The sequence below is a fragment of the Lissotriton helveticus genome, chromosome 11, assembly GCF_964261635.1.
Source record: "Lissotriton helveticus chromosome 11, aLisHel1.1, whole genome shotgun sequence".
Classification (NCBI taxonomy): domain Eukaryota; kingdom Metazoa; phylum Chordata; class Amphibia; order Caudata; family Salamandridae; genus Lissotriton; species Lissotriton helveticus.
This window is the reverse complement of record NC_136072.1, coordinates 391,911,278-391,931,840: the sequence shown is the minus strand read 5'-3', so window position 1 is coordinate 391,931,840 and position 20,563 is coordinate 391,911,278.

Sequence of the window (20,563 nt, the reverse complement as noted above, 5' to 3'; positions counted from 1 at the left end):
ATAGAGGTACAAAAAGTGGCAAGAGTTGTGCAGAAAGAAGCAAGTAAGGTGCAGAAACAGGCAAGAGGGGTGCATAAAGAGGCAAGAGAAGTGCAGAAAGAAGCAACAGAGGTATAGAAGGAGGCAAGAGAACTGCAGAAAGAGGCAAGAGATGTGCACAAAGAATGGTGCAGAAAGAGGCAAGAGAAGTGCCGAAAGAAGCTACAGAATTGCAGAAAGGGGCAAGAGAACTGCAGAAAGAGGCAAGAGAGGTGCAGAAAGAGGCAAAAGTTGTGTAGAAAGATGCAAGAAGAGTATAGAAAGAGGCAAGAAAGGTGCAGAAAGAAGCAAGAGAGGTACAGAAAGAATTAAGAGCACTGGAGAAAGATAGGTGCACAATGAAGTAAGAATGGCGAAGAAAGAAGTAACCGAATGCAGAATGAAGGAACAGAGGTGTAGAAAGATGCAAAAGAGGCATAGAAAGAGGCAAGAGAAGTGCAGGAAGAAGCAACAGAGGTGCAGAAAGAGGCATGGAAAGTGCAGAAAGAGGCAAGAGTGGTTCAGAAACAGGCACGAGAGGTGCAGAAAGGGGTAAGAGAAGTGTTGAAAGAAGCAGCAGAGTTGCAAAAAGAAGCAAGAGAAGTGATGAAAGAGCCAAGAGAGTTGCAGAAAAAAACAAGGAGAGTGCAGAAAAAAGCAAGAGAAGTACATAAAGAAGCAACAAAGTTGCAGAAAGAGGCACGAGAACTACAGAAAGCAGCAAGTGGGGTACAGAAAGAGGCAAGAGAGGTGCAGAAAAGGACAAGAGAGATGCAGAAAGAGGTAAGTGAGGTGCCGTAACAGGCAAGAGGGGTGCAGAAAGAAGCAATAAAGGTGAAGAAGGAGGCAAGAGAACTGCAGAAAGAAGCAGGAAAGTTGCAGGAAGAGGAAAGAGGGATGCAGAGAGAGGCAGGAAGGGTGCAGAAAGAAGCAAGAGAGGTGTGGAAAAAAGCAAGACAAGTGCAGAAAGAACCAACAAAGGTGCAGAAAGCAGCAAGAGGGGTGCTGAAAGAGGCAAGAGAAGTTCGGAAAGAAGCAACAGAGTTGCAGAAAGAGGCAAGAGAACTACAGAAAGAGGCAAGAGGGGTGCAGATAGAGGCAAGAGAAGTGCAGAAAGAAGCAACAGGGATGAATAAAGAGGCAAGCGATTTGCAGGAAGAGGCAAGAGTGGTGTAGAAACAGGCAAGAGTGGTGCAGAAAGACGCAAGAGAAGTGCTGAAAGAAGCAAGAGAGGAGCAGAAAGAGGCATGAGAGGTGGATAAAGAGGAAAAGAGGTGTAGAAACAGGCAAGAGGGAATCAGAAAGAAGCAATTGAGGTGCAGATAGAAGCAAGAGAAGTGCAGAAAGAAGCAACAGAGGTGTATAAAGAGGAAAGAGGGGTGCAGAAAGAGGCAAGAGAAGTACAGAAAGAGGCAATAGAAGGGACGAAACAGGCAAAAGAGGTGCAGAAACATGCAACAGAGGTACAGAAAAGGGAAGAGGGATGCAGAAAGAAGCAAGAGAGGTGCAGAAAGAAGCAATAGATATGCAGAAAAAATCAACAGAGGTGCAGAAAGAGGCTAAAAGGGGTGAAGAAAAAAGCAAAAGAGGTGCTTAAAGAAGCAAGTGAATTGCAGAGAGAAGCAAGCAAGGTGCAGAAAGAGGTAAGACAAGTGTAGAAAGAGCAAGAGAGGTGCATAAAGAGGCACGAGAGGTACAGAAAGAAGGAAGAGTGCTAGAGGAAGAAGTAAGAGGCGTGCAGAAAGGAGCAAGAACAGTGCAGAAAAATGCAAGAGAAGTGCAGAAAGAAGCAACAGAGGTGTGGAATGAAAGAAGAAAGGAAACTGCAGAAAGGAGCTACAAAGTGGCAGAAACAGCAAACACAGTAAAGAAAGATGGAACAGGGATGTAGACATTGGCAAGAGAAGTGCAGAAAGAGGGAAGAGGGGCACAGAAAGAGGCAAGCGCGGTGCAGAAATTTGCACGAGTGATGCAGAAAGACCCAACAGAATTGCAGAAAGAGGCAAGAGAGGTGCAGAAAGAGGCAAGAGAGGTACAGAAAGAGGCAAGTGAGGTGCAGAAAGATGGAAGAGGGATGCAGAAAGAGGTAAGAGTGGTGCTGAAACATGCAAAAGAAGTGCTGAAAGAAGCAGCAGGGGTATAGAAAGAGGCAAGAAAACTTCAGAAATAGGCAAGAGAGTTGCAGGAAGAGGCAAGAGAACTGCAGAAAGAGGCAAGAGGGGTACAGAAAGAGGCAAGAGAAGGGCATAAAGAAGCAACAGAGGTGCATAAAGAGGTAAGAGAAGTGCAGAAAGAGGCAAGAGAGGTGCAGAAACAGGTGAGAGAGGTGGAAAAAGAGGCAAGAGAAGTGCTGAAAGAAGCAACGGAGTTGCAGAAAGAAGAGAAGTGATGAAAGAGACAAGAGAGTTGCAGAAAGAAACAAGAAGGGTGTAGAAAAAAGGAAGAGAAGTGCAGAAAGAGGAAAGTGGGGTGCAGAGAGAGGCTATAGAGGTACAAAAAGTGGCAAGAGTTGTGCAGAAAGAAGCAAGTAAGGTGCAGAAACAGGCAAGAGGGGTGCATAAAGAGGCAAGAGAAGTGCAGAAAGAAGCAACAGAGGTATAGAAGGAGGCAAGAGAACTGCAGAAAGAGGCAAGAGAGGTGCACAAAGAATGGTGCAGAAAGAGGCAAGAGAAGTGCCGAAAGAAGCTACAGAATTGCAGAAAGGGGCAAGAGAACTGCAGAAAGAGGCAAGAGAGGTGCAGAAAGAGGCAAAAGTTGTGTAGAAAGATGCAAGAAGAGTATAGAAAGAGGCAAGAAAGGTGCAGAAAGAAGCAAGAGAGGTACAGATATAGTCAAGAGAAGTACAGTGAGAGGCAAGATTGGTGCAGAAATAGGCAAGAGAGGTTTAGGAAGAGGCAAGAGAGGTGCAGAAAGAGGCAAGGGGGGTGCAAAAAGAGGCAAGAGAGGTGCAGAAAGATACAAGTAAGGTGCCAAAACAGGCAAGAGGGGTGCAGAAGGAGGCAAGAGAAGTACAGAAAGAAGCAACAGATGTGCATAACGAGGCAAGAGTGTTGCAGAAAGAGGAAAGAGGAATGCAGAAAGAAGCAAGAGGGGTGCAGAAAGAAGCAAGAGAGGTGTAGGAAGAACCAACAGAGGTGCAGAAAGAGGCAAGAGGGATGCTGAAAGAGGGAAGAGATGTGGAGAAAGAGTAAAGAGGGGTGTAGAAAGAGGCAGGAGGAGTGCAGAAAGAGGCAAGAAAGGTGCAGAAAAAGGCAAGAGAGGTACAGAAAGAAGGAAGAGTGCTAGAGGAAGAAGCAAGAGGCGTGCAGAAAGAAGCAAGAACAGTGCAGAAAAATGCAAGAGAAGTGCAGAAAGAAGCAACAGAGGTGTGGAATGAAAGAAGAAAGGAAACTGCAGAAATGAGCTACAAAGTGGCAGAAACAGCAAACACGGTAAAGAAAGATGGAACAGGGATGTAGACATTGGCAAGAGAGGTGCAGAAAGAGGGAAGAGGGGCACAGAAAGAGGCAAGCGTGGTGCAGAAATTTGCACGAGTGATGCAGAAAGACCCAACAGAATTGCAGAAAGAGGCAAGAGAGGTGCAGAAAGAGGCAAGAGAGGTGCAGAAAGAGGCAAGAGAAGTGCAGAAAAAGCAACAGAGGTGCTGACAGAGGCAAGAGAACTGCAGAAAGAGGCAAGAGATGTGTAGAAGGAGGCAAGTGAGGTGCAGAAAGATGGAGGAGGGATGCAGAAAGAGGTAAGAGTGGTGCTGAAACATGCAAAAGAAGTGCCGAAAGAAGCAACAGGGGTATAGAAAGATGCAAGAAAACTTCAGAAATAGGTAAGAGAGTTGCAGGAAGAGGCAAGAGAACTGCAGAAAGAGGCAAGAGAGGTACAGAAAGAGGCAAGAGAAGTGCAGAAAGAAGCAACAGAGGTGTGGAATGAAAGAAGAAAGGAAACTGCAGAAAGGAGCTACAAAGTGGCAGAAACAGCAAACACAGTAAAGAAAGATGGAACAGGGATGTAGACATTGGCAAGAGAAGTGCAGAAAGAGGGAAGAGGGGCACAGAAAGAGGCAAGCGCGGTGCAGAAACTTGCACGAGTGATGCAGAAAGACCCAACAGAATTGCAGAAAGAGGCAGGAGAGGTGCAGAAAGAGGCAAGAGAGGTACAAAAAGAGGCAAGTGAGGTGCAGAAAGATGGAAGAGGGATGCAGAAAGAGGTAAGAGTGGTGCTGAAACATGCAAAAGAAGTGCTGAAAGAAGCAACAGGGGTATAGAAAGAGGCAAGAAAACTTCAGAAATAGGCAAGAGAGTTGCAGGAAGAGGCAAGAGAACTGCAGAAAGAGGCAAGAGGGGTACAGAAAGAGGCAAGAGAAGGGCATAAAGAAGCAACAGAGGTGCATATAGAGGTAAGAGAAGTGCAGAAAGAGGCAAGAGAGGTGCAGAAACAGGTGAGAGAGGTGGAAAAAGAGGCAGGAGAAGTGCTGAAAGAAGCAACGGAGTTGCAGAAAGAAGAGAAGTGATGAAAGAGACAAGAGAGTTGCAGAAAGAAACAAGAAGGGTGTAGAAAAAAGGAAGAGAAGTGCAGAAAGAGGAAAGTGGGGTGCAGAGAGAGGCAATAGAGGTACAAAAAGTGGCAAGAGTTGTGCAGAAAGAAGCAAGTAAGGTGCAGAAACAGGCAAGAGGGGTGCATAAAGAGGCAAGAGAAGTGCAGAAAGAAGCAACAGAGGTATAGAAGGAGGCAAGAGAACTGCAGAAAGAGGCAAGAGATGTGCACAAAGAATGGTGCAGAAAGAGGCAAGAGAAGTGCCGAAAGAAGCTACAGAATTGCAGAAAGGGGCAAGAGAACTGCAGAAAGAGGCAAGAGAGGTGCAGAAAGAGGCAAAAGTTGTGTAGAAAGATGCAAGAAGAGTATAGAAAGAGGCAAGAAAGGTGCAGAAAGAAGCAAGAGAGGTACAGAAAGAATTAAGAGCACTGGAGAAAGATAGGTGCACAATGAAGTAAGAATGGCGAAGAAAGAAGTAACCGAATGCAGAATGAAGGAACAGAGGTGTAGAAAGATGCAAAAGAGGCATAGAAAGAGGCAAGAGAAGTGCAGGAAGAAGCAACAGAGGTGCAGAAAGAGGCATGGAAAGTGCAGAAAGAGGCAAGAGTGGTTCAGAAACAGGCACGAGAGGTGCAGAAAGGGGTAAGAGAAGTGTTGAAAGAAGCAGCAGAGTTGCAAAAAGAAGCAAGAGAAGTGATGAAAGAGCCAAGAGAGTTGCAGAAAAAAACAAGGAGAGTGCAGAAAAAAGCAAGAGAAGTACATAAAGAAGCAACAAAGTTGCAGAAAGAGGCACGAGAACTACAGAAAGCAGCAAGTGGGGTACAGAAAGAGGCAAGAGAGGTGCAGAAAAGGACAAGAGAGATGCAGAAAGAGGTAAGTGAGGTGCCGTAACAGGCAAGAGGGGTGCAGAAAGAAGCAATAAAGGTGAAGAAGGAGGCAAGAGAACTGCAGAAAGAAGCAAGAAAGTTGCAGGAAGAGGAAAGAGGGATGCAGAGAGAGGCAGGAAGGGTGCAGAAAGAAGCAAGAGAGGTGTGGAAAAAAGCAAGACAAGTGCAGAAAGAACCAACAAAGGTGCAGAAAGCAGCAAGAGGGGTGCTGAAAGAGGCAAGAGAAGTTCGGAAAGAAGCAACAGAGTTGCAGAAAGAGGCAAGAGAACTACAGAAAGAGGCAAGAGGGGTGCAGATAGAGGCAAGAGAAGTGCAGAAAGAAGCAACAGGGATGAATAAAGAGGCAAGCGATTTGCAGGAAGAGGCAAGAGTGGTGTAGAAACAGGCAAGAGTGGTGCAGAAAGACGCAAGAGAAGTGCTGAAAGAAGCAAGAGAGGAGCAGAAAGAGGCATGAGAGGTGGATAAAGAGGAAAAGAGGTGTAGAAACAGGCAAGAGGGAATCAGAAAGAAGCAATTGAGGTGCAGATAGAAGCAAGAGAAGTGCAGAAAGAAGCAACAGAGGTGTATAAAGAGGAAAGAGGGGTGCAGAAAGAGGCAAGAGAAGTACAGAAAGAGGCAATAGAAGGGACGAAACAGGCAAAAGAGGTGCAGAAACATGCAACAGAGGTACAGAAAAGGGAAGAGGGATGCAGAAAGAAGCAAGAGAGGTGCAGAAAGAAGCAATAGATATGCAGAAAAAATCAACAGAGGTGCAGAAAGAGGCTAAAAGGGGTGAAGAAAAAAGCAAAAGAGGTGCTTAAAGAAGCAAGTGAATTGCAGAGAGAAGCAAGCAAGGTGCAGAAAGAGGTAAGACAAGTGTAGAAAGAGCAAGAGAGGTGCATAAAGAGGCACGAGAGGTACAGAAAGAAGGAAGAGTGCTAGAGGAAGAAGTAAGAGGCGTGCAGAAAGGAGCAAGAACAGTGCAGAAAAATGCAAGAGAAGTGCAGAAAGAAGCAACAGAGGTGTGGAATGAAAGAAGAAAGGAAACTGCAGAAAGGAGCTACAAAGTGGCAGAAACAGCAAACACAGTAAAGAAAGATGGAACAGGGATGTAGACATTGGCAAGAGAAGTGCAGAAAGAGGGAAGAGGGGCACAGAAAGAGGCAAGCGCGGTGCAGAAATTTGCACGAGTGATGCAGAAAGACCCAACAGAATTGCAGAAAGAGGCAAGAGAGGTGCAGAAAGAGGCAAGAGAGGTACAGAAAGAGGCAAGTGAGGTGCAGAAAGATGGAAGAGGGATGCAGAAAGAGGTAAGAGTGGTGCTGAAACATGCAAAAGAAGTGCTGAAAGAAGCAGCAGGGGTATAGAAAGAGGCAAGAAAACTTCAGAAATAGGCAAGAGAGTTGCAGGAAGAGGCAAGATAACTGCAGAAAGAGGCTAGAGGGGTACAGAAAGAGGCAAGAGAAGGGCATAAAGAAGCAACAGAGGTGCATAAAGAGGTAAGAGAAGTGCAGAAAGAGGCAAGAGAGGTGCAGAAACAGGTGAGAGAGGTGGAAAAAGAGGCAAGAGAAGTGCTGAAAGAAGCAACGGAGTTGCAGAAAGAAGAGAAGTGATGAAAGAGACAAGAGAGTTGCAGAAAGAAACAAGAAGGGTGTAGAAAAAAGGAAGAGAAGTGCAGAAAGAGGAAAGTGGGGTGCAGAGAGAGGCTATAGAGGTACAAAAAGTGGCAAGAGTTGTGCAGAAAGAAGCAAGTAAGGTGCAGAAACAGGCAAGAGGGGTGCATAAAGAGGCAAGAGAAGTGCAGAAAGAAGCAACAGAGGTATAGAAGGAGGCAAGAGAACTGCAGAAAGAGGCAAGAGAGGTGCACAAAGAATGGTGCAGAAAGAGGCAAGAGAAGTGCCGAAAGAAGCTACAGAATTGCAGAAAGGGGCAAGAGAACTGCAGAAAGAGGCAAGAGAGGTGCAGAAAGAGGCAAAAGTTGTGTAGAAAGATGCAAGAAGAGTATAGAAAGAGGCAAGAAAGGTGCAGAAAGAAGCAAGAGAGGTACAGATATAGTCAAGAGAAGTACAGTGAGAGGCAAGATTGGTGCAGAAATAGGCAAGAGAGGTTTAGGAAGAGGCAAGAGAGGTGCAGAAAGAGGCAAGGGGGGTGCAAAAAGAGGCAAGAGAGGTGCAGAAAGATACAAGTAAGGTGCCAAAACAGGCAAGAGGGGTGCAGAAGGAGGCAAGAGAAGTACAGAAAGAAGCAACAGATGTGCATAACGAGGCAAGAGTGTTGCAGAAAGAGGAAAGAGGAATGCAGAAAGAAGCAAGAGGGGTGCAGAAAGAAGCAAGAGAGGTGTAGGAAGAACCAACAGAGGTGCAGAAAGAGGCAAGAGGGATGCTGAAAGAGGGAAGAGATGTGGAGAAAGAGTAAAGAGGGGTGTAGAAAGAGGCAGGAGGAGTGCAGAAAGAGGCAAGAAAGGTGCAGAAAAAGGCAAGAGAGGTACAGAAAGAAGGAAGAGTGCTAGAGGAAGAAGCAAGAGGCGTGCAGAAAGAAGCAAGAACAGTGCAGAAAAATGCAAGAGAAGTGCAGAAAGAAGCAACAGAGGTGTGGAATGAAAGAAGAAAGGAAACTGCAGAAATGAGCTACAAAGTGGCAGAAACAGCAAACACGGTAAAGAAAGATGGAACAGGGATGTAGACATTGGCAAGAGAGGTGCAGAAAGAGGGAAGAGGGGCACAGAAAGAGGCAAGCGTGGTGCAGAAATTTGCACGAGTGATGCAGAAAGACCCAACAGAATTGCAGAAAGAGGCAAGAGAGGTGCAGAAAGAGGCAAGAGAGGTGCAGAAAGAGGCAAGAGAAGTGCAGAAAAAGCAACAGAGGTGCTGACAGAGGCAAGAGAACTGCAGAAAGAGGCAAGAGATGTGTAGAAGGAGGCAAGTGAGGTGCAGAAAGATGGAGGAGGGATGCAGAAAGAGGTAAGAGTGGTGCTGAAACATGCAAAAGAAGTGCCGAAAGAAGCAACAGGGGTATAGAAAGATGCAAGAAAACTTCAGAAATAGGTAAGAGAGTTGCAGGAAGAGGCAAGAGAACTGCAGAAAGAGGCAAGAGAGGTACAGAAAGAGGCAAGAGAAGGGCAGAAAGAAGCAACAGAGGTGTATAAAGAGGTAAGAGAAGTGCAGAAAGAGGCAAGAGTGGTGCAGAAACAGGTGAGAGAGGTGGAAAAAGAGGCAAGAGAAGTGCTGAAAGAAGCAACGGAGTTGCAGAAAGAAGAGAAGTGAGGAAAGAGACAAGAGAGTTGCAGAAAGAAACAAAAAGGGTGTAGAAAAAAGGAAGAGAAGTGCAGAAAGAGGAAGGTGGGGTGCAGAGAGAGGCAATAGAGGTACAAAAAGTGGCAAGAGTTGTGCAGAAAGAAGCAAGTAAGGTGCAGAAACAGGCAAGAGGGGTCCATAAAGAGGCAAGAGAAGTGCAGAAAGAAGCAACAGAGGTATAGAAGGAGGCAAGAGAACTGCAGAAAGAGGCAAGAGAGGTGCAGAAAGAGGCAAGAGAAGTGCAGAAAGAAGCTACAGAATTGCAGAAAGGGGCAAGAGAACTGCAGAAAGAGGCAAGAGAGGTGCAGAAAGAGGCAAACGTTGTGTAGAAAGATGCCAGAAGAGTATAGAAAGAGGCGAGAAAGGTGCAGAAAGAAGCAAGAGAGGTACAGAAAGAATTAAGAGCACTGGAGAAAGAGGGGTGCACAATGAAGTAAGAATGGCGAAGAAAGAATTACCCGAATGCAGAATGAAGGAACGGAGGTGTAAAAAGATGCAAAAGAGGCATAGAAAGAGGCAAGAGAAGTGCAGGAAGAAGCAACAGAGGTGCAGAAAGAGGCAAGGAAAGTGCAGAAAGAGGAAAGAGTGGTTCAGAAACAGGTAAGAGAGGTGCAGAAAGGGGTAAGAGAAGTGCTGAAAGAAGCAGCAGAGTTGCAAAAAGAAGCAAGAGAAGTGATGAAAGAGCCAAGAGAGTTGCAGAAAGAAACAAGAAGAGTGCAGAAAAAAGCAAGAGAAGTACAGAAAGAAGCAACAAAGTGGCAGAAAGAGGCACGAGAACTACAGAAAGCAGCAAGAGGGGTACAGAAAGAGGCAAGAGAGGTGCAGAAAAGGGCAAGAGAGATGCAGAAAGAGGTAAGTGAGGTGACGTAACAGGCAAGAGGGGTGCAGAAAGAAGCAATAGAGGTGAAGAAGGAGGCAAGAGAACTGCAGAAAGAAGCAAGAAAGTTGCAGAAAGAGGAAAGAGGGATGCAGAAAGAGGCAAGAAGGGTGCAGAAAGAAGCAAGAGAGGTGTTGAAAAAAGCAAGACAAGTGCAGAAAGAACCAACAAAGGTGCAGAAAGCAGCAAGAGGGGTTCTGAAAGAGGCAAGAGAAGTTCGGAAAGAAGCAACAGAGTTGCAGAAAGAGGCAAGAGAACTACAGAAAGAGGCAAGAGGGGTGCAGATAGAGGCAAGAGAAGTGCAGAAAGAAGCAACAGAGATGAATAAAGAGGCAAGCGATTTGCAGGAAGAGGCAAGAGTGGTGTAGAAACAGGCAAGAGGGGTGCAGAAAGACGCAAGAGAAGTGCTGAAAAAAGCAAGAGAGGAGCAGAAAGAGGCATGAGAGGTGGATAAAGAGGAAAAGAGGTGTAGAAAGAGGCAAGAGGGAATCAGAAAGAAGCAATTGAGGTGCAGATAGAAGCAAGAGAAGTGCAGAAAGAAGCAACAGAGGTGTAGAAAGAGAAAAGAGGGGTGTAGAAAGAGGCAAGAGAAGTACAGAAAGAGGCAAGAGAAGGGACGAAACAGGCAAAAGAGGTGCAGAAACATGCAACAGAGGTACAGAAAAGGGAATAGGGATACAGAAAGAAGCAAGAGAGGTGCAGAAAGAAGCAATAGATATCCAGAAAAAATCAACAGAGGTGCAGAATTAGGCTAAAAGGGGTGAAGAAAAAAGCAAAAGAGGTGCTTAAAGAAGCAAGTGAATTGCAGAGAGAAGCAAGCAAGGTGCAGAAAGAGGTAAGACAAGTGTAGAAAGAGCAAGAGAGGTGCAGAAAGAGGCATGAGAGGTGCAGAAAGAGGGAAGAGGGTACAGAAAGAGGCAAGAGAAGTACGGAAAGGACCAACAGAGGCGCAGAAAGAGGCACGAGAGGTACAGAAAGAAGGAAGAGTGCTAGAGGAAGAAGTAAGAGGCGTGCAGAAAGGAGCAAGAACAGTGCAGAAAAATGCAAGAGAAGTGCAGAAAGAAGCAACAGAGGTGTGGAATGAAAGAAGAAAGGAAACTGCAGAAAGGAGCTACAAAGTGGCAGAAACAGCAAACACAGTAAAGAAAGATGGAACAGGGATGTAGACATTGGCAAGAGAAGTGCAGAAAGAGGGAAGAGGGGCACAGAAAGAGGCAAGCGCGGTGCAGAAATTTGCACGAGTGATGCAGAAAGACCCAACAGAATTGCAGAAAGAGGCAAGAGAGGTGCAGAAAGAGGCAAGAGAGGTACAGAAAGAGGCAAGTGAGGTGCAGAAAGATGGAAGAGGGATGCAGAAAGAGGTAAGAGTGGTGCTGAAACATGCAAAAGAAGTGCTGAAAGAAGCAACAGGGGTATAGAAAGAGGCAAGAAAACTTCAGAAATAGGCAAGAGAGTTGCAGGAAGAGGCAAGAGAACTGCAGAAAGAGGCAAGAGGGGTACAGAAAGAGGCAAGAGAAGGGCATAAAGAAGCAACAGAGGTGCATAAAGAGGTAAGAGAAGTGCAGAAATAGGCAAGAGAGGTGCAGAAACAGGTGAGAGAGGTGGAAAAAGAGGCAAGAGAAGTGCTGAAAGAAGCAACGGAGTTGCAGAAAGAAGAGAAGTGATGAAAGAGACAAGAGAGTTGCAGAAAGAAACAAGAAGGGTGTAGAAAAAAGGAAGAGAAGTGCAGAAAGAGGAAAGTGGGGTGCAGAGAGAGGCAATAGAGGTACAAAAAGTGGCAAGAGTTGTGCAGAAAGAAGCAAGTAAGGTGCAGAAACAGGCAAGAGGGGTGCATAAAGAGGCAAGAGAAGTGCAGAAAGAAGCAACAGAGGTATAGAAGGAGGCAAGAGAACTGCAGAAAGAGGCAAGAGAGGTGCACAAAGAATGGTGCAGAAAGAGGCAAGAGAAGTGCCGAAAGAAGCTACAGAATTGCAGAAAGGGGCAAGAGAACTGCAGAAAGAGGCAAGAGAGGTGCAGAAAGAGGCAAAAGTTGTGTAGAAAGATGCAAGAAGAGTATAGAAAGAGGCAAGAAAGGTGCAGAAAGAAGCAAGAGAGGTACAGATATAGTCAAGAGAAGTACAGTGAGAGGCAAGATTGGTGCAGAAATAGGCAAGAGAGGTTTAGGAAGAGGCAAGAGAGGTGCAGAAAGAGGCAAGGGGGGTGCAAAAAGAGGCAAGAGAGGTGCAGAAAGATACAAGTAAGGTGCCAAAACAGGCAAGAGGGATGCAGAAGGAGGCAAGAGAAGTACAGAAAGAAGCAACAGATGTGCATAACGAGGCAAGAGTGTTGCAGAAAGAGGATAGAGGAATGCAGAAAGAAGCAGGAGGGGTGCAGAAAGAAGCAAGAGAGGTGTATGAAGAACCAACAGAGGTGCAGAAAGAGGCAAGAGGGATGCTGAAAGAGGGAAGAGATGTGGAGAAAGAGTAAAGAGGGGTGTAGAAAGAGGCAGGAGGAGTGCAGAAAGAGGCAAGAAAGGTGCAGAAAAAGGCAAGAGAGGTACAGAAAGAAGGAAGAGTGCTAGAGGAAGAAGTAAGAGGCGTGCAGAAAGGAGCAAGAACAGTGCAGAAAAATGCAAGAGAAGTGCAGAAAGAAGCAACAGAGGTGTGGAATGAAAGAAGAAAGGAAACTGCAGAAAGGAGCTACAAAGTGGCAGAAACAGCAAACACAGTAAAGAAAGATGGAACAGGGATGTAGACATTGGCAAGAGAAGTGCAGAAAGAGGGAAGAGGGGCACAGAAAGAGGCAAGCGCGGTGCAGAAACTTGCACGAGTGATGCAGAAAGACCCAACAGAATTGCAGAAAGAGGCAGGAGAGGTGCAGAAAGAGGCAAGAGAGGTACAAAAAGAGGCAAGTGAGGTGCAGAAAGATGGAAGAGGGATGCAGAAAGAGGTAAGAGTGGTGCTGAAACATGCAAAAGAAGTGCTGAAAGAAGCAACAGGGGTATAGAAAGAGGCAAGAAAACTTCAGAAATAGGCAAGAGAGTTGCAGGAAGAGGCAAGAGAACTGCAGAAAGAGGCAAGAGGGGTACAGAAAGAGGCAGGAGAAGGGCATAAAGAAGCAACAGAGGTGCATAAAGAGGTAAGAGAAGTGCAGAAAGAGGCAAGAGAGGTGCAGAAACAGGTGAGAGAGGTGGAAAAAGAGGCAAGAGAAGTGCTGAAAGAAGCAACGGAGTTGCAGAAAGAAGAGAAGTGATGAAAGAGACAAGAGAGTTGCAGAAAGAAACAAGAAGGGTGTAGAAAAAAGGAAGAGAAGTGCAGAAAGAGGAAAGTGGGGTGCAGAGAGAGGCAATAGAGGTACAAAAAGTGGCAAGAGTTGTGCAGAAAGAAGCAAGTAAGGTGCAGAAACAGGCAAGAGGGGTGCATAAAGAGGCAAGAGAAGTGCAGCAAGAAGCAACAGAGGTATAGAAGGAGGCAAGAGAACTGCAGAAAGAGGCAAGAGAGGTGCACAAAGAATGGTGCAGAAAGAGGCAAGAGAAGTGCCGAAAGAAGCTACAGAATTGCAGAAAGGGGCAAGAGAACTGCAGAAAGAGGCAAGAGAGGTGCAGAAAGAGGCAAAAGTTGTGTAGAAAGATGCAAGAAGAGTATAGAAAGAGGCAAGAAAGGTGCAGAAAGAAGCAAGAGAAGTGCTGAAAGAAGCAAGAGAGGAGCAGAAAGAGGCATGAGAGGTGGATAAAGAGGAAAAGAGGTGTAGAAAGAGGCAAGAGGGAATCAGAAAGAAGCAATTGAGGTGCAGATAGAAGCAAGAGAAGTGCAGAAAGAAGCAACAGAGGTGTAGAAAGAGGAAAGAGGGGTGTAGAAAGAGGCAAGAGAAGTACAGAAAGAGGCAAGAGAAGGGACGAAACAGGCAAAAGAGGTGCAGAAACATGCAACAGAGGTACAGAAAAGGGAATAGGGATACAGAAAGAAGCAAGAGAGGTGCAGAAAGAAGCAATAGATATCCAGAAAAAATCAACAGAGGTGCAGAATTAGGCTAAAAGGGGTGAAGAAAAAAGCAAAAGAGGTGCTTAAAGAAGCAAGTGAATTGCAGAGAGAAGCAAGCAAGGTGCAGAAAGAGGTAAGACAAGTGTAGAAAGAGCAAGAGAGGTGCAGAAAGAGGCATGAGAGGTGCAGAAAGAGGGAAGAGGGTACAGAAAGAGGCAAGAGAAGTACGGAAAGGACCAACAGAGGCGCAGAAAGAGGCACGAGAGGTACAGAAAGAAGGAAGAGTGCTAGAGGAAGAAGTAAGAGGCGTGCAGAAAGGAGCAAGAACAGTGCAGAAAAATGCAAGAGAAGTGCAGAAAGAAGCAACAGAGGTGTGGAATGAAAGAAGAAAGGAAACTGCAGAAAGGAGCTACAAAGTGGCAGAAACAGCAAACACAGTAAAGAAAGATGGAACAGGGATGTAGACATTGGCAAGAGAAGTGCAGAAAGAGGGAAGAGGGGCACAGAAAGAGGCAAGCGCGGTGCAGAAATTTGCACGAGTGATGCAGAAAGACCCAACAGAATTGCAGAAAGAGGCAAGAGAGGTGCAGAAAGAGGCAAGAGAGGTACAGAAAGAGGCAAGTGAGGTGCAGAAAGATGGAAGAGGGATGCAGAAAGAGGTAAGAGTGGTGCTGAAACATGCAAAAGAAGTGCTGAAAGAAGCAACAGGGGTATAGAAAGAGGCAAGAAAACTTCAGAAATAGGCAAGAGAGTTGCAGGAAGAGGCAAGAGAACTGCAGAAAGAGGCAAGAGGGGTACAGAAAGAGGCAAGAGAAGGGCATAAAGAAGCAACAGAGGTGCATAAAGAGGTAAGAGAAGTGCAGAAATAGGCAAGAGAGGTGCAGAAACAGGTGAGAGAGGTGGAAAAAGAGGCAAGAGAAGTGCTGAAAGAAGCAACGGAGTTGCAGAAAGAAGAGAAGTGATGAAAGAGACAAGAGAGTTGCAGAAAGAAACAAGAAGGGTGTAGAAAAAAGGAAGAGAAGTGCAGAAAGAGGAAAGTGGGGTGCAGAGAGAGGCAATAGAGGTACAAAAAGTGGCAAGAGTTGTGCAGAAAGAAGCAAGTAAGGTGCAGAAACAGGCAAGAGGGGTGCATAAAGAGGCAAGAGAAGTGCAGAAAGAAGCAACAGAGGTATAGAAGGAGGCAAGAGAACTGCAGAAAGAGGCAAGAGAGGTGCACAAAGAATGGTGCAGAAAGAGGCAAGAGAAGTGCCGAAAGAAGCTACAGAATTGCAGAAAGGGGCAAGAGAACTGCAGAAAGAGGCAAGAGAGGTGCAGAAAGAGGCAAAAGTTGTGTAGAAAGATGCAAGAAGAGTATAGAAAGAGGCAAGAAAGGTGCAGAAAGAAGCAAGAGAGGTACAGATATAGTCAAGAGAAGTACAGTGAGAGGCAAGATTGGTGCAGAAATAGGCAAGAGAGGTTTAGGAAGAGGCAAGAGAGGTGCAGAAAGAGGCAAGGGGGGTGCAAAAAGAGGCAAGAGAGGTGCAGAAAGATACAAGTAAGGTGCCAAAACAGGCAAGAGGGGTGCAGAAGGAGGCAAGAGAAGTACAGAAAGAAGCAACAGATGTGCATAACGAGGCAAGAGTGTTGCAGAAAGAGGATAGAGGAATGCAGAAAGAAGCAGGAGGGGTGCAGAAAGAAGCAAGAGAGGTGTATGAAGAACCAACAGAGGTGCAGAAAGAGGCAAGAGGGATGCTGAAAGAGGGAAGAGATGTGGAGAAAGAGTAAAGAGGGGTGTAGAAAGAGGCAGGAGGAGTGCAGAAAGAGGCAAGAAAGGTGCAGAAAAAGGCAAGAGAGGTACAGAAAGAAGGAAGAGTGCTAGAGGAAGAAGTAAGAGGCGTGCAGAAAGGAGCAAGAACAGTGCAGAAAAATGCAAGAGAAGTGCAGAAAGAAGCAACAGAGGTGTGGAACGAAAGAAGAAAGGAAACTGCAGAAAGGAGCTACAAAGTGGCAGAAACAGCAAACACAGTAAAGAAAGATGGAACAGGGATGTAGACATTGGCAAGAGAAGTGCAGAAAGAGGGAAGAGGGGCACAGAAAGAGGCAAGCGCGGTGCAGAAACTTGCACGAGTGATGCAGAAAGACCCAACAGAATTGCAGAAAGAGGCAGGAGAGGTGCAGAAAGAGGCAAGAGAGGTACAAAAAGAGGCAAGTGAGGTGCAGAAAGATGGAAGAGGGATGCAGAAAGAGGTAAGAGTGGTGCTGAAACATGCAAAAGAAGTGCTGAAAGAAGCAACAGGGGTATAGAAAGAGGCAAGAAAACTTCAGAAATAGGCAAGAGAGTTGCAGGAAGAGGCAAGAGAACTGCAGAAAGAGGCAAGAGGGGTACAGAAAGAGGCAAGAGAAGGGCATAAAGAAGCAACAGAGGTGCATATAGAGGTAAGAGAAGTGCAGAAAGAGGCAAGAGAGGTGCAGAAACAGGTGAGAGAGGTGGAAAAAGAGGCAGGAGAAGTGCTGAAAGAAGCAACGGAGTTGCAGAAAGAAAAGAAGTGATGAAAGAGACAAGAGAGTTGCAGAAAGAAACAAGAAGGGTGTAGAAAAAAGGAAGAGAAGTGCAGAAAGAGGAAAGTGGGGTGCAGAGAGAGGCAATAGAGGTACAAAAAGTGGCAAGAGTTGTGCAGAAAGAAGCAAGTAAGGTGCAGAAACAGCAAGAGGGGTGCATAAAGAGGCAAGAGAAGTGCAGAAAGAAGCAACAGAGGTATAGAAGGAGGCAAGAGAACTGCAGAAAGAGGCAAGAGATGTGCACAAAGAATGGTGCAGAAAGAGGCAAGAGAAGTGCCGAAAGAAGCTACAGAATTGCAGAAAGGGGCAAGAGAACTGCAGAAAGAGGCAAGAGAGGTGCAGAAAGAGGCAAAAGTTGTGTAGAAAGATGCAAGAAGAGTATAGAAAGAGGCAAGAAAGGTGCAGAAAGAAGCAAGAGAGGTACAGAAAGAATTAAGAGCACTGGAGAAAGATAGGTGCACAATGAAGTAAGAATGGCGAAGAAAGAAGTAACCGAATGCAGAATGAAGGAACAGAGGTGTAGAAAGATGCAAAAGAGGCATAGAAAGAGGCAAGAGAAGTGCAGGAAGAAGCAACAGAGGTGCAGAAAGAGGCAAGGAAAGTGCAGAAAGAGGCAAGAGTGGTTCAGAAACAGGCACGAGAGGTGCAGAAAGGGGTAAGAGAAGTGCTGAAAGAAGCAGCAGAGTTGCAAAAAGAAGCAAGAGAAGTGATGAAAGAGCCAAGAGAGTTGCAGAAAAAAACAAGGAGAGTGCAGAAAAAAGCAAGAGAAGTACATAAAGAAGCAACAAAGTTTCAGAAAGAGGCACGAGAACTACAGAAAGCAGCAAGAGGGGTACAGAAAGAGGCAAGAGAGGTGCAGAAAAGGACAAGAGAGATGCAGAAAGAGGTAAGTGAGGTGCCGTAACAGGCAAGAGCGGTGCAGAAAGAAGCAATAAAGGTGAAGAAGGAGGCAAGAGAACTGCAGAAAGAAGCAAGAAAGTTGCAGGAAGAGGAAAGAGGGATGCAGAGAGAGGCAGGAAGGGTGCAGAAAGAAGCAAGAGAGGTGTGGAAAAAAGCAAGACAAGTGCAGAAAGAACCAACAAAGGTGCAGAAAGCAGCAAGAGGGGTGCTGAAAGAGGCAAGAGAAGTTCGGAAAGAAGCAACAGAGTTGCAGAAAGAGGCAAGAGAACTACAGAAAGAGGCAAGAGGGGTGCAGATAGAGGCAAGAGAAGTGCAGAAAGAAGCAACAGGGATGAATAAAGAGGCAAGCGATTTGCAGGAAGAGGCAAGAGTGGTGTAGAAACAGGCAAGAGAGGTGCAGAAAGACGCAAGAGAAGTGCTGAAAGAAGCAAGAGAGGAGCAGAAAGAGGCATGAGAGGTGGATAAAGAGGAAAAGAGGTGTAGAAACAGGCAAGAGGGAATCAGAAAGAAGCAATTGAGGTGCAGATAGAAGCAAGAGAAGTGCAGAAAGAAGCAACAGAGGTGTATAAAGAGGAAAGAGGGGTGCAGAAAGAGGCAAGAGAAGTACAGAAAGAGGCAATAGAAGGGACGAAACAGGCAAAAGAGGTGCAGAAACATGCAACAGAGGTACAGAAAAGGGAAGAGGGATGCAGAAAGAAGCAAGAGAGGTGCAGAAAGAAGCAATAGATATGCAGAAAAAATCAACAGAGGTGCAGAAAGAGGCTAAAAGGGGTGAAGAAAAAAGCAAAAGAGGTGCTTAAAGAAGCAAGTGAATTGCAGAGAGAAGCAAGCAAGATGCAGAAAGAGGTAAGACAAGTGTAGAAAGAGCAAGAGAGGTGCAGAAAGAGGCACGAGAGGTACAGAAAGAAGGAAGAGTGCTAGAGGAAGAAGTAAGAGGCGTGCAGAAAGGAGCAAGAACAGTGCAGAAAAATGCAAGAGAAGTGCAGAAAGAAGCAACAGAGGTGTGGAATGAAAGAAGAAAGGAAACTGCAGAAAGGAGCTACAAAGTGGCAGAAACAGCAAACACAGTAAAGAAAGATGGAACAGGGATGTAGACATTGGCAAGAGAAGTGCAGAAAGAGGGAAGAGGGGCACAGAAAGAGGCAAGCGCGGTGCAGAAATTTGCACGAGTGATGCAGAAAGACCCAACAGAATTGCAGAAAGAGGCAAGAGAGGTGCAGAAAGAGGCAAGAGAGGTACAGAAAGAGGCAAGTGAGGTGCAGAAAGATGGAAGAGGGATGCAGAAAGAGGTAAGAGTGGTGCTGAAACATGCAAAAGAAGTGCTGAAAGAAGCAGCAGGGGTATAGAAAGAGGCAAGAAAACTTCAGAAATAGGCAAGAGAGTTGCAGGAAGAGGCAAGAGAACTGCAGAAAGAGGCAAGAGGGGTACAGAAAGAGGCAAGAGAAGGGCATAAAGAAGCAACAGAGGTGCATAAAGAGGTAAGAGAAGTGCAGAAAGAGGCAAGAGAGGTGCAGAAACAGGTGAGAGAGGTGGAAAAAGAGGCAAGAGAAGTGCTGAAAGAAGCAACGGAGTTGCAGAAAGAAGAGAAGTGATGAAAGAGACAAGAGAGTTGCAGAAAGAAACAAGAAGGGTGTAGAAAAAAGGAAGAGAAGTGCAGAAAGAGGAAAGTGGGGTGCAGAGAGAGGCAATAGAGGTACAAAAAGTGGCAAGAGTTGTGCAGAAGGAAGCAAGTAAGGTGCAGAAACAGGCAAGAGGGGTGCATAAAGAGGCAAGAGAAGTGCAGAAAGAAGCAACAGAGGTATAGAAGGAGGCAAGAGAACTGCAGAAAGAGGCAAGAGAGGTGCACAAAGAATGGTGCAGAAAGAGGCAAGAGAAGTGCCGAAAGAAGCTACAGAATTGCAGAAAGGGGCAAGAGAACTGCAGAAAGAGGCAAGAGAGGTGCAGAAAGAGGCAAAAGTTGTGTAGAAAGATGCAAGAAGAGTATAGAAAGAGGCAAGAAAGGTGCAGAAAGAAGCAAGAGAGGTACAGATATAGTCAAGAGAAGTACAGTGAGAGGCAAGATTGGTGCAGAAATAGGCAAGAGAGGTTTAGGAAGAGGCAAGAGAGGTGCAGAAAGAGGCAAGGGGGGTGCAAAAAGAGGCAAGAGAGGTGCAGAAAGATACAAGTAAGGTGCCAAAACAGGCAAGAGGGGTGCAGAAGGAGGCAAGAGAAGTACAGAAAGAAGCAACAGATGTGCATAACGAGGCAAGAGTGTTGCAGAAAGAGGAAAGAGGAATGCAGAAAGAAGCAAGAGGGGTGCAGAAAGAAGCAAGAGAGGTGTAGGAAGAACCAACAGAGGTGCAGAAAGAGGCAAGAGGGATGCTGAAAGAGGGAAGAGATGTGGAGAAAGAGTAAAGAGGGGTGTAGAAAGAGGCAGGAGGAGTGCAGAAAGAGGCAAGAAAGGTGCAGAAAAAGGCAAGAGAGGTACAGAAAGAAGGAAGAGTGCTAGAGGAAGAAGCAAGAGGCGTGCAGAAAGAAGCAAGAACAGTGCAGAAAAATGCAAGAGAAGTGCAGAAAGAAGCAACAGAGGTGTGGAATGAAAGAAGAAAGGAAACTGCAGAAATGAGCTACAAAGTGGCAGAAACAGCAAACACGGTAAAGAAAGATGGAACAGGGATGTAGACATTGGCAAGAGAGGTGCAGAAAGAGGGAAGAGGGGCACAGAAAGAGGCAAGCGTGGTGCAGAAATTTGCACGAGTGATGCAGAAAGACCCAACAGAATTGCAGAAAGAGGCAAGAGAGGTGCAGAAAGAGGCAAGAGAGGTGCAGAAAGAGGCAAGAGAAGTGCAGAAAAAGCAACAGAGGTGCTGACAGAGGCAAGAGAACTGCAGAAAGAGGCAAGAGATGTGTAGAAGGAGGCAAGTGAGGTGCAGAAAGATGGAGGAGGGATGCAGAAAGAGGTAAGAGTGGTGCTGAAACATGCAAAAGAAGTGCCGAAAGAAGCAACAGGGGTATAGAAAGATGCAAGAAAACTTCAGAAATAGGTAAGAGAGTTGCAGGAAGAGGCAAGAGAACTGCAGAAAGAGGCAAGAGAGGTACAGAAAGAGGCAAGAGAAGGGCAGAAAGAAGCAACAGAGGTGTATAAAGAGGTAAGAGAAGTGCAGAAAGAGGCGAGAGTGGTGCAGAAACAGGTGAGAGAGGTGGAAAAAGAGGCAAGAGAAGTGCTGAAAGAAGCAACGGAGTTGCAGAAAGAAGAGAAGTGAGGAAAGAGACAAGAGAGTTGCAGAAAGAAACAAAAAGGGTGTAGAAAAAAGGAAGAGAAGTGCAGAAAGAGGAAGGTGGGGTGCAGAGAGAGGCAATAGAGGTACAAAAAGTGGCAAGAGTTGTGCAGAAAGAAGCAAGTAAGGTGCAGAAACAGGCAAGAGGGGTCCATAAAGAGGCAAGAGAAGTGCAGAAAGAAGCAACAGAGGTATAGAAGGAGGCAAGAGAACTGCAGAAAGAGGCAAGAGAGGTGCAGAAAGAGGCAAGAGAAGTGCAGAAAGAAGCTACAGAATTGCAGAAAGGGGCAAGAGAACTGCAGAAAGAGGCAAGAGAGGTGCAGAAAGA